Raw genomic sequence first — 12,831 nt, 5'->3', positions numbered from 1 at the left:
CTGAGAGTTTGGAATTTGTGTACATGCCAGGCAGGGGATGCCTACATGCTTACCCCCCAGTAGAAACTTTGGGCACAGTGCCTCTAGTTAGCTGTCCTGGTTGGCAACATTTCACATGTATTGACACAACTCATTGCTGCGGAGATTAAGCAAGTCCTATGTGAATCCACTGAGAGAAGCACCTTGGAAGTTTGTGCCTGGTTTCCCCTAGACTGTGCCCAGGTGCCTTTTCCCTTTCCTGATTATGCAATAGATCAGTAAAGACATATATAGATATCATCTATATGAATAGATGATATCATCTATATGCCTTAGCCATGAGTATAACTATATGCTGAGTCCTGTGAATCCTCCTAGTGAATCATCATACATGGGGGTGGTTTTGAGGACCTCTAACCCAAACATCTGGCCAGGTGTGGTGGTTCACGCCTGTAATCCCAGCACTTTGAGAGGCTGAGGCAGGAGGACCACCTGAAGTCAGGAATTAGAGACCAACCTGACCAACATGGTGAAATCCCATCTCTACTGAAAAATATAAACATTGAAAAAAAATACAACTTCAATCACTTTTACCTTCTACCTTGCCTTTCTGGTTTTGTAAGAAACATCTCATATACTAGAGCAGTTTTTCCCTCTTCTGCCTACAATATGTGAATGAGCTGTTGATATGTAAATGAGCTGCTGATTTGACATAATTATCAAGTATAGTAGTCCCTCCCTTTCTCTGAGGGGGTATGTTTTAAGACCTCCAGTGGATGCCTGAAACTGCAGTTGGTACAGAGTTCTATATATACTATGTTTTTGTCCTATACATACATACCTATGATAAAATTTATATTTAGGCACAGTGAGAGATTGATAGCAATAACTAATAATGTAATAGACCAATATACCCTAATAAAAGTTATGTAAATGTGGTCTATCTCTCTCTGTGTCTCTCTCTTTTTCTCTCTCAAAATATTGTATTGTCCTATGGGCAGCAGAAATCATGGAAGGACTACTGTATTTCAATATATTAGTGATGTGGAAAGAGCTGCTTTCAAATGCAACTGGCCTCCTAGACCCAGCCTTCTGAGGTTTGCCAATAACTGCTGCCTGTGTGCCTTGCCAACATCTGATTCTCTGTAACATTTAAAAGGACTATGCTGTCTTATGTTTTCCAATTGCCTTTGGGGTAGGTGCTGTCTTCTTCATCTTGAATAAACCCGTACAAAGGGGAAGCTTTGTGGGATTCTATTGGGAAATGTTTTGAGACATTGATTGGAGCCCTTGAGAGAGAATATTTAGCAGCCTTGTCCAAGAACATTGTGGTCATTTTGGATTAAAAAGAAACATACCAAACAAAATTTAAGTTAGGAGAAAAGGCAATTTTCTAACAGACAATGTTTTCTTAGAACTGATAGACCTTAGGCTTCTGTTCAAAGTGCACCATTTAATATTTTAAGCAAATCTGTATTACTCTAATTCAAATATGGATAATTTCCTCCATAGATTAGTGCATAAGACATATTTGTAATTGCTGCAGTTAACATTAAATGCTTCTAGCCTTAAATAGCTTCCCTTTGATCAATTGTTTCCTTATATTCTTGAATTTACCATTCTCAAACAGTTCATTATTAATATAGCTACCACTTATAACAAATTTGTCCAGTAGATTCTGGCAACAGACGGCATTTTCATTTTAGGAAGTCCAAATACTCTGCATTATTTCAGATGGCACATTTGTAGAATAAAGTATTGAAATATGCCATATAGTCCTCTAAGAATAGGATAGGAAACAAATTTTTCCAAATATTCAATGATATGTAACATAGTACAGTATTTACTACGATAATTTTTGGACATAGATATTATGCCTGTATGTATTCTGTTTCATGCCTCTCCACTTCAAATCCTCCCTTCATTGCCTGCCCTATGAAAATGGAGGTGGGCCCTTTAAAATGTACTCTTTAACAGCTTGCACACTCTGTTAAGCTTTGTCAATAGCGGGTGCTGGCTGGGGATGCGGTGGTTCACGCCTGTAATTCCAACCCTTTGGGAGACCAAGGCAGGTGGATCACTTGAGGTCAGGAGTTCAAGACCAGCCTGGCCAACATGGTGAAACCCTGCCTCTACTAAAAATACAAAAATTAGGTGCCAAATGCTTGTAGTCCCAGCTACTCAGGTGGCTGAGGCAGGAGAAATGCTTGAACCCGGGAGGTGGAGGTTGTAGTAAGCCAAGATTGCACCACTGCACTCCAGCCTGGGTGACCGAGTGAGACTCTGTCTCAAAAAAAAAAAAAAAAAAAAAAAAAAGAGGCTGCTGGAGAGATGGGGAAGGGACTTTCCTTCCTAGTTTCAGGGTTCCTGCTTAGCAAGTTCCTGCAGTGTATGTGGCTCCTGCAGTGCCACAGGGTCAGCAGCACCCAGCAGCCAGCAGCTTCCCCTGGCACCTGCCTCAGATACTTTTGTAATGGAGGGTCTTCTATAAGACACCTCTCTCTGAACAGCATTCCCCAGAAGTGTGCTTTCCAGCAAGTTCCACCACAGCAACTTCTCTCCATCCAGTGAGCTACAGTCACCCTCTCCAGCAAGGTCTGGATCTCAGTCTGAGGGGCTGGAGGCTCCTCCTTGAGTGCTCTTTCTCATAGCTGCTCTGTATATCTGCTTATATCTCCTTATATGTTTATTTTTCACTAGCCAATCCCTCATTACTCCTTTCCTCTGTAACAGTACTAGTATAATAATTCTTTTTCTAAAAAATAATTCTCTTTTTTTTTTTTTTGAGGTGGAGTCTCGCTTTGTCGCCTAGGCTGGAGTGCAGTGGCATGATCTCGGCTCACTACAACGTCTGCCTCCTGGGGTCAAGCAATTCATCTGCCACAGCCTCCTGAGTAGCTGGGACTACAGGCGTGTACCACCATGCCCGGCTAATTTTTTTTTGTATTTTTAGTAGAGATGGAGTTTCACCATATTGGCCTGGCTGGTCTCGAACTCCTGACCTTGTGATCTGCCCGCTTCAGCCTCCCAAAGTGGTGAGATTATAGGCTTGAGCCACTATGCCCAGCCAGAAATGATTCTTTATATTAAATGTTTCCCTGTTCAAATTTCCATGTGGATTCTGTCTCCTGATTGGACCATACTGATACAGATATGAAACATGTATACTCTATCACTTAACTCTTGGCAGATAGTAAGAATGTTTATCATGAACCAGACAAGGTGGGAAGGTGGCACCACCTATAGTCCTAGCTACTTAGGAGGCTCAGGCAGGGGGATCCCTTCAACCCAGGAGTTTGAGGCCAACCTATGCAACATAGTGAGACCCTATCTCTTAAAAAAAAATTAAAAATTAAAAGAAGAGGCCGGAGGCGGTGGCTCATGTCTGTAATCCCAGCACTTTGGGAGGCTGAGGCAGATAGATCATCTGAGGTTAGGAGTTCAAGACTGGCCTGGCCAATGTGGTGAAACCCTGTCCTAACTAAAAATACAAAAAATTAGCCAGACGTGGTGGCAGGTGCCTGTATTCCCAGCTACTCGGGAGGCTGAGGCCGGAAAATTGCTTGAACTTGGGAGTTAGAGGTTGCAGTGAGCTGAGATCGTGCCACTACACTCCAGTCTGGGGAAAAAACAAAAAACAACAACAACAAAAACAAAAAAACCCTGTCTCCATAAATAAATAAATAAATAAATAAATAAATAAATAAATAAATAAAATACGTAGTATGCTAAGTAGTTGATCAGTTCTAGGGATTTTTTTAAAAAGTAGGAAAGAAGATATAAAATTTTAGGGAAAAGGTGGTTGAAATAAAGGGCCAGGAAGACTTTACTAAGGATATGGCTTTTGAGTAAAGAGCTGAATGCAACAAGGGAGTGAGTCATGTGGCTATCTGGGGAAGAATATTCCAGTCAGAGGGAACAGCAAGGATCAAGGCCCAGAGTTGAGAGTGTGCTAATACGGCACAGTACAAACACCAGTGTGTCTGAGGTGGAGATAATGGTGGGAGGTGGGGCGAGGGGTAATGGGAGATGAGATGACAGAGGTAAGAGGGGGCCAGATCATGATGGGCCTTGTAGGTTACAGGATGGGCCTCCTAGGTCACCCTGGCTTTCTTCTGAGTGAGACGAGAGGCTGTCACCATTACAGCGAAATAATACACTGTTATTATAAATGCTCTTGTTTGTCCTTGAAAAGTACTGATTACTAAAATACTTGGTATTTTAGAAGGGAAAAATAAAAATAATTCTATTAAGATTATTTTGTAAGTGATCCCTCTTCACTTTCGCAGGGATAAAATTTCAGAAGGCAATGTGAAAATGAGCTGTGTAGTGTACTACACACGTACGTTTATTTTAAATGAACATATTGACTCAATTAAAGCTAATACCATGAAACTTTGCCTTTGGCATCATGAGACTCACTGTGAGGTTATTAAAACTTAGACAAAATTTAAAAAATAAAAATGAAAAACTTAGGTACGTAGTGATCTTATTTATAATTGACCATAAAGTAAATGCTCAAAAATGATGATTTGTATTTTATAAACACTGTTAAAGACTTGGCTCTTCCAGTGGAATCCCAAGAGTCTGTGTCTTTAGGGAGTTTACTTTTCTACACTCAAGCTTTGTGGGATCTGATTTCTACTAGTGGTTTTCTTTGTTGGGCATTTGTTTAGAAGGAAACAAAATAGCTGTGAATATATGCTTTAGAAATCTAAAAAGCAACACGAGACATGAAAACAACTTGCTTTCACAATAACAGAGCAAGAAAAAAGTTTTCTTGAGGAGGAAGAGTTGAAAAACACATTCCTAAAAAACTTCTTTTTCAAAAATATTCAGTCCAAAAACCTGAACTCAAATGTTATATTAAGCAAAATACTGAATATATACATATATCAACATCAGTACATTTGCTTTATTTTCAGAGAATGATTTTAATGTAAAGAACATATTAAATTAAAAGTAAGCATTACTTAAATTAGCCAGGCATGGTGGTGGGTGCCTGTAATCTCAGCTACTCAGGAGGCTTAGGCAGGAGAATCACTTGAACCCGAGAGGCAGAGGCTGTAGTGAGCCAAGATCGCACCACTGCACTCCAAACAGGGCAACAGAGTGGGACTCTGTCTCAAAAAAAAAAAAAAAATTTGAAGGTAAGAGCAATTTACTGAAAGAATCATCTACATATATTATAAGGCTTTCTTTAAATCGGTTGTATAACCTATTTTTATAGGTCTTAGGATATATAATTATAATGTATTTTAAATCTTGCTAGTAAGGTTTATAAGTGATTCAGTCAAATCTGTAGAAGTCATTGTAACCTATCTCTAACCCTACTCCTACTACACTATTGAGATATAGGGGAACCTAGGTCAGCAGTAATAGATGGTATTTAATATCATTTAAAATATTTCCACACATTTGAATATTATTCTCAGGAAACCCGAAAGGACTTACATTTATCATCCATATCAGTAATAAGAGTGACTGGGTGTGGTGACAGAGCGAGACTCCATCTCAAAAAAATAATGATAATAAGAGTGCATTGTACTTTTTAAATTTGCACACATTCTTCAATTTCCTGTAAATATTACTCCCAAAGAGAACCAAAAAAATGATAATTCCGATAAAGAACAAAAAACCTGTGGAGGTGAGGAAAACAGAGTAAAAAAAAAAAAATTCCATAATCAAGAAAGTGAAAAAGTATTAAATATAGTAAGAAAACATATAAACAGAGAAATGTTATACAGGCCTTATTTAATATTCACCTTTAATATTAAGTTAATTTCTCTGAGTTTAGAAAAATAACTGTCTTCTGTTCATGGCTTCTTGTTTATGCTTTGTTATCTAGAATTATACTTTACTTCCTCAAAGTTTAAGTCTGCATGAAACTGATTAAGAGATGCATTACCTTTCTATCACTGCTGTAAAACATTACAACACACTTAGTGGCTTAAAACAACGTTTATTTATTTATTTATTTTTGAGATGGTGTCTTGCTGTATTGCCCAGACTGGAGTGCAGTGGCACGATCTCAGCTCACTGCATCCTCTGCCTCCTGGGTTCAAATGATTCTCCTGCCTCAACCTCCCGAGTAGCTGGGATTACAGGCCTGCGCCACCATGCCCAGCTAATTTTTGTATTTTTAGTAGCGACAGGTTTTCACCATGTTGGCCAGACTGGTCTTGAACTCCTGAACTCAAGTGATCTGCCCACCTCTGCCTCCCAAATTGCTGGGATTACAGGCATGAGCCACCACGCCCACCCACGTTTATTATCTTACAGTTCTGTAGCTCAGAAGTCCAATGCGGGACTCACTGGTCTAAAACCAAGGTGTTGGCTGGGCTGTGTTGCTTTCTGGAGGCTCGGGAGAATCTGTTCCTATGCCTTTTCTAGTTCCCAGCTGTGACCCACATTCTTTGGTTCATGGCTTCCTCCCTCCATACTCAAAGCTAGCAACATAGCATCTCTCTGACCCTGCTTTGTTGTCATCTCTTTTTCTCTCTCTTTTTATGCTTCCTTCATCCACTTTTAAGGACCCTTGCAATTACATTGGACCTACCTGTATAATCCAGGATAAGCTCCCTATTTTAAGGCACTTAATTACATCTGCAAAATTGCTTTTGCCATGTAAGATAATATAGTCACAAGTTCCAAGGATTAGGACTTATACATTTTAGAAGGATGGAGGATTTCTGCCTACCACAAAAGGTATGTTTAAAATCCCATTGTCTGACAACTACCTACTATCTTGCCATTCATTCTGTCTTATACTCTGATTCCACAATCCTTTGAGCCTTTGTGGTAGCTTCACTTCATCAAGTCTACCACTTTTTCAGTGTCCCTTGTTTCCTGATGTCCTCTCTTCCCTTCTAATTAAACTACATTCTGGCCAGGCATGATGGCCCATGCCTGAAATCCCACCACTTTGGGAGTCCAAGGCAGGCGGATCATTTGAGATCAGGAGATTGAGACCAGCCTGGCCAACATGGTGAAAACCTGTCTCTACTAAAAATACAAAAAATTAGCTGGGCGTGTGTAATTCCAGCTACTCAGGAGGCTGAGGCAGGAGAATCACTTGAACCTGGGGAGCAGAGATTCAGTTAGTCAAGACTGAGCCACTACATTCCAGTCTGGGTGATGGAGTGAGACTCTGTCTCAAAAATAAATAAGTAAATACATACATACATACATACATAAAACAAGAAATAAAAATTTAAAAAATCTACATTCCATGGATTATCTTTACAATCCCTCCTTTAGGCATGCACACTTTCTCCTCCCTTGCCCCTTTCTTGTTATACTTACATGACAAAAACCCGGCAGTGGTTAACCCAATTCTCCCTCTAGCCGCTCTTTTTCTTGTGAAGCTGAACGTGACTAGAAGAAAACAGCCTTGCTGACCAGTTTCCCATTAAAGTCCAAGACCATGAACTTCAGATGGGTCCTTTGTGCTGCCTGGTAATCACATGCTATTTCCTAGTTCATTCACTTTCCCCTTTTCCTAGAAGACTCTTTCATGCCTTCTCTCTTCTCAACCTCTCACATCTGCCTTTCCATCCTCACTGTTGGCTCATGACTTGACTCTTCCACTGAGAAATGCAAAGCAAGAAGAAGTTCCTGCAGATTCCCACCACCTATCTTCTCCACCTGTCGACTTCTATGTCCTCACACTCTGCCTTCCTTCTAATGGGTCTGGGGGCAGAATCCACAGGGTCGTGATCTTGCATGTGGGAATGAAAGTTTATTTCCAAGACTTTTATCTGAAATCTAGCATGTCCTTCAAGTATGAATGTAGTTAATAAATGTAGCATTAGCAGTACCTGTGCTTTTAGCCCCAAAAGGCACCACAGATATATGAAACAGTTTTAGTAGAACTCACAAAATACTGTATACGTGTGTCACCACTTTGAAATTATTATTATTGAGACAGGGTCTCACTCTGTCACTCAGGCTAGAGTACAGTGGCACTATCACAGCTCACTGAAGCCTTGACCTCCCAGGCTCAAATGATCCTCCCACCTCAGCCTCCCAAGCAGCTGGGACAATGGGCACATGCCACCATACCCAGCTAATTTTTTTAGAGACAGGGTTTCTCCATGTTGCCCAGGCTAGTCTCAAACTCCTGGGCTCAAGCCGTCTTCCTACTTCGGCCTCCCAAAGTTATGAGATTACAGGCATGAGCCACTACACTCAGTCTACTTTGAAATTATGGTAATTACTAGACCCACTGCTAGATCTTATATACAGTATTAATAAATAAACACATGCTTTAATGTATCACAGTTTTTGTTTGTTTGTTTGTTTTTAGAGATGGGGTCTCACTATATTGCTTAGGCTGGAGTGCAGCAGGGCTATTCATAGGCATGATAGCTCACCGCAACCTCAAACTCTTGGGCTCAAGCCAACCTCCTGCCCCAGCCTCCTGAGTAGCTGGGACTATAGGCATATGCCACCACACCTGGCTTTGATTATTTTTTTCCAATGATTTGATAACTGTTTTAATATAATTAGTTTTTTTTGTATTCCTTTATATTTTATGCATTTGAAAACATTATTCTGAGAAGCATCCAGAAATTTCATCCATCAAAGAATTTATGGTATATATAAAGGTTAAGAGTCCCTCCTGCGGGTGAATTATCCATGTCCCTGTCTAAATCCAGTCCCTTTATTTGTGCACTAGATACTGTCTCCTCTCACCCACTGTGCTAAGTGTCCTCCTTTTGTCCTTCCAGATCTGTTCTCTACCTTCTCCTTGCTCTGGGCCCTGGAGCTGATCTCTGTGCAGCATCAACCAGATCTCGTTGCATTCTGACTTCCACTGGGATGAGACAATGGGAGGTACAAGTAGGACAGAGAAGGGTGGAGGAGGGAGACTTTGGGGTATTTATCCTCCCTCTCTCCCCACAGCCTTGGGTTGGCAGAAGCTCTTTTCCACCTTTGGTTGGGCAACCCTTTCCTGTGGCTAAAGCTCCCTGTCTTGATTTCATATAACTGCCCCTGATTTTGCTTCTTCATGGCCCTCCTGCTTGGTGAGCACCCTGTGATTCACCATTCCTTGAGTGCTTCTCTTAAGTCAGCCCATTCCTCTATTATAATCTCTCCAGGCTCCCTCTTTGGAGAGTGTCATATACTTTTTTGCCAGGGGCCTCACAACTACATGGACTCAAAGAAATGGCCCCAGCAGCTCTCCCAGCTGAGTTCATTCATTCTCATCAAGAAAGGCTCCTTTCAGCCCACTTGTCCTTACAGCTACCACTTCCTTGTTAGCCAGACCCACTGTCTCCAATACCTCTCCTTTCTCCTCTAGTTCACTCTTCACACACTTCAGCTGGGCCTTTGACTCCTCCCCACTGAAACTGCCCATCCAGGTCACTGATGATCTCACAGGGTCAGTAGTTTATAATGCAGCACTCTAACCTACATTTAATATGTAGTTTATTTATTATGTATATTAATTATTATCTCTCTCCCTCCATCAGAACATAAGCTCCTCAAACCTAGGGATTTTTGTTCCTTTGGTTCTCTGGTGTTCCCTAAGTGCCTAGAACAGGGCTTGGCACATACATTTTTTTGTTTGTTTGTTTCTTTTTGTTTTTTTTTTTTTTTGAGAGAAGTATTGCTCTTATCCCCCAGGTTTGAGTGCAAGGGCTCGATCTCAGCTGACTGCAACCTCCGCCTCCTGGGTTCAAATGATTCTCCTGCCTCTGCCTCCCAAGTAGCTGGGATTAAGTCGCCTGCCACCACACCCGGCTAATTTTTGTATATTTTAGTAGAGACAGGGTTTCACCACTTTGGCCAGGCTGGTCTTGAACTCTTGACCTCAGGTGATTCACCCACTTCGGCCTCCCAAAGTGCTGGGATTATAGGCGTGAGCCACTGAGCCCGGCAGGCACATGCATTTTTGTTTAATTTAATTAAATGGTAATCATTGCCTGTTTAGGGATGGAAAGGTGTGATACCTTTCCTTACCATCATAAGGCCAACACTCCTATAACAAAGGCAGGCTAATAGAAGAAAAGCATTACAAATTTATTTAATCAAAATTTTATGTGACATGGGAGCCTTCAGAAATGAAGACCCAAAGACCCAAGTAAAATTGTATTTTTATATTTAGGTTTCATGAAGAATAGACAGCCATGTAGAAATGTGATTGGACAAATCGTGTGATCTGATGGCATTAGACCAAGTTGAGAGGCCCAGCAAGGCCTGTCTGTCTAGATTCTTCTTGGCCTCTCTGTGTAGCACTCTTTCCTTCTGGGTGTAGGGCAGGACTCTTCTGGAATGAAGGTATTCCAGGGAGAAGGAGAACAGAGTGACCTTTCTAGGTTTTATGGCATGCTTTTTTGTAGAGGAGTCTGTAACTAGACTTGAGGAAGAGGAATTCTGGTTCTGGTTGCTTTTTTTTTTTTTTTAAAGACAGGATCTCTGTCTCCCAGACTGGAGTGCAGTGATACAATCATAGCTCCACTGCAGCCTCAAACTCCTGGGCTCAAGTGATCCTCCCGCCTCTGCTTCCCAAGTAGCTGGGACTACAGGCATGTGGCACTATGCCCAGATAATTTTTAAATTTTTTTCATAGAGATGAGGTCTTCCTATGTTGCCCAGGCTGGTTTTGAACTCCTGAGCTCAAGAGATCCTCTGCCTCGGCCTCCCAAAGTGATGGGATTACAGGAGTGAGCCACTGCGCCCAGTTAATTCTGGTTTCTATGACTTGCTTTGGAAGAGGAAGAGGGGCAAGAGGGAACAGGGAAGGAGAAGGTCACAGAGATCTTGCTTCTGAGGCCTTCCAATCTCCTTTAGTTCAAAGTGAGAGGTGACAATGTGCTAGCAGCCCTCGCTCTCCTAGCCTCCTCGGCCTTGGGTCCACTCTGCTGGCACTTGAGGAGCCCTTCAGCCTGCCACTACACTGTGGGAGCCCCTCTCTGGGCTGGCCGAGGCGGGAGCTGGCTCCCTCTGCTTGTGGGGAGGTGTGGAGGGAGAAGCGCGGGCGGGATCCGGGTCTGCAGGCTGTGCTAGTGGACCAGAGGGAGTTCCAGGTGGGTGTGGGTTCAGCAGGCCCCCAACTGGAGCAGCCTGCCAGCGATGCCGTCATGGGAAGTGAGAGGCTTAGCCCCCGGGCCAGCAGCTGCCAAGGGTGTGCTGGGTCCCCCAGCAGTGCCAGCCCACCGGCATGGCGCTCGAATTCTCCGTGGACCTCAGCTGCCTCCCAGCAGGGCAGGGCTCGGGACCCGCAGTCAGCCATGCCCAAGCCTCCCCCACGCCGTGGGCTCCTGGGCAGCCCGAGCCTCCCCGACTAGCAATGAGCACCGCTCGCTGCCACCGCCCAAGAGCTGAGGAGTGTGGGTGCACAGCTCAGGACTGGCGGGCAGCTCCACCTGCAGCCCAGGTGTGGGATCCACTGGGTGAAGCCAGCTGGGCTCCTGGGTCTAGTGGGGACTTGGAGAACATTTAAGTCTAGCTGAGGGATTGTAGACGCACCAATCAGCACTCTGTGTCTAGCTCAGGGTTTGTAAATACACAAATCAGTACTCTGTATCTAGCTCAAGGTTTGTAAAGGCATGCACCAGTCAGTGCTCTGTGTCTAGCTAATCTAGTGGAGACTTGGAGAACTTTTTTGTCTAGCTAAAGGATTGTAAATGCACCAATCAGCACTCTGTGTCTAGCTCAGGGATTGTAAATGCACCAATCAGTGCTCGGACCAATCAGCTCTCTGTAAAATAGACCAAACAGCTCTCTGTAAAATGGACCAATCAGCAGGATGTGGGTGGGGTCAGATAAGGGAGTAAAAGCAGGCTGCCTGGGCCAGCCAGTGACAACCTGCTTGGGTCCCTTATCCTTGTGTGGAAGCTTTGTTCTTTCGTTCTTTGCAATAAATTTTTCTGCTGCTCACTCTTTGGGTCCATGCCACCTTTATGAGCTGTGACAGTCACTACGAAGGTTTGCAGCTTCACTCCTGAAGCCAGCGAGACCACGAACCCACTGGACGGAAGGGACAACTCCAGATGTGCCGCCTTTAAGAGCTGTAACACTCACTGCAAAGGTCTGCAGCTTCACTCGTGAAGTCAGCAAGACCAGGAACCCACCAGAAGGAAGAAACTGCAGACACATCTGAACATCTGAAGGAACAGACTGTGGACACACCATCTTTAAGAACTGTTTCACACTCACCGCGAGCATCCGCGGCTTCGTTTTTGAAGTCTGCGAGACCAAGAACCCATGAATTCCAGACACAAAAGTACTCAGCATTCCAAAGTGTCATAGTTTGGTATATCATCTGAGCCCCACCACCCCTCATATACAGAGTAACACCTAAAATGGTGAAGTGACAACACAAAAATAAAATGTAGACGAATACACGTCATATCTTATCATAGGAATTTTTATTCTCTTAAATAAAAGTTATAGGAGGTCACTGGTTTGGACTTAGTTTCTGCACCAGGCCTAAAAGACCAAACCGAAATGGAGTCACTCATGCTAAAGTTTCACACCATCAACCCAAAATTAGTTGTTTATCTGACCTTCCAAGAAACCAGGAGACACAGAAAGATAATAGCCAAACCCTCAAACAGACCAGTTTTTGCTGGCATAATAAGGAAGTTGCCTCTGCTTTAACCTTTATAAGAAAAGTAACTTTGAAACAATCAGTCTGCTTTTTGTTTTCTGTTTCTGCTGTCCTCATCTCTTTTATATCAATAAAACCAGCCTCCTCTGTTCAGCTCATCAGAATACTTTCTATTTTAAAAATGAGGTGCCTGATTCTAGAATTGCAAATGAAAGCCAATTAAGATCTTTAAAACTAAATTTGTTGTCATTTTGTCTTTTGACAGTCCTAAACATATGCGAAAAGAGACC

The sequence above is a fragment of the Macaca mulatta genome, chromosome 12 (genome assembly GCF_049350105.2).
Source record: "Macaca mulatta isolate MMU2019108-1 chromosome 12, T2T-MMU8v2.0, whole genome shotgun sequence".
Taxonomy (NCBI): Eukaryota; Metazoa; Chordata; class Mammalia; order Primates; family Cercopithecidae; genus Macaca; species Macaca mulatta.
The sequence above is the reverse complement of the archived record's forward strand: the minus strand, read 5'-3'. Positions refer to the sequence as shown.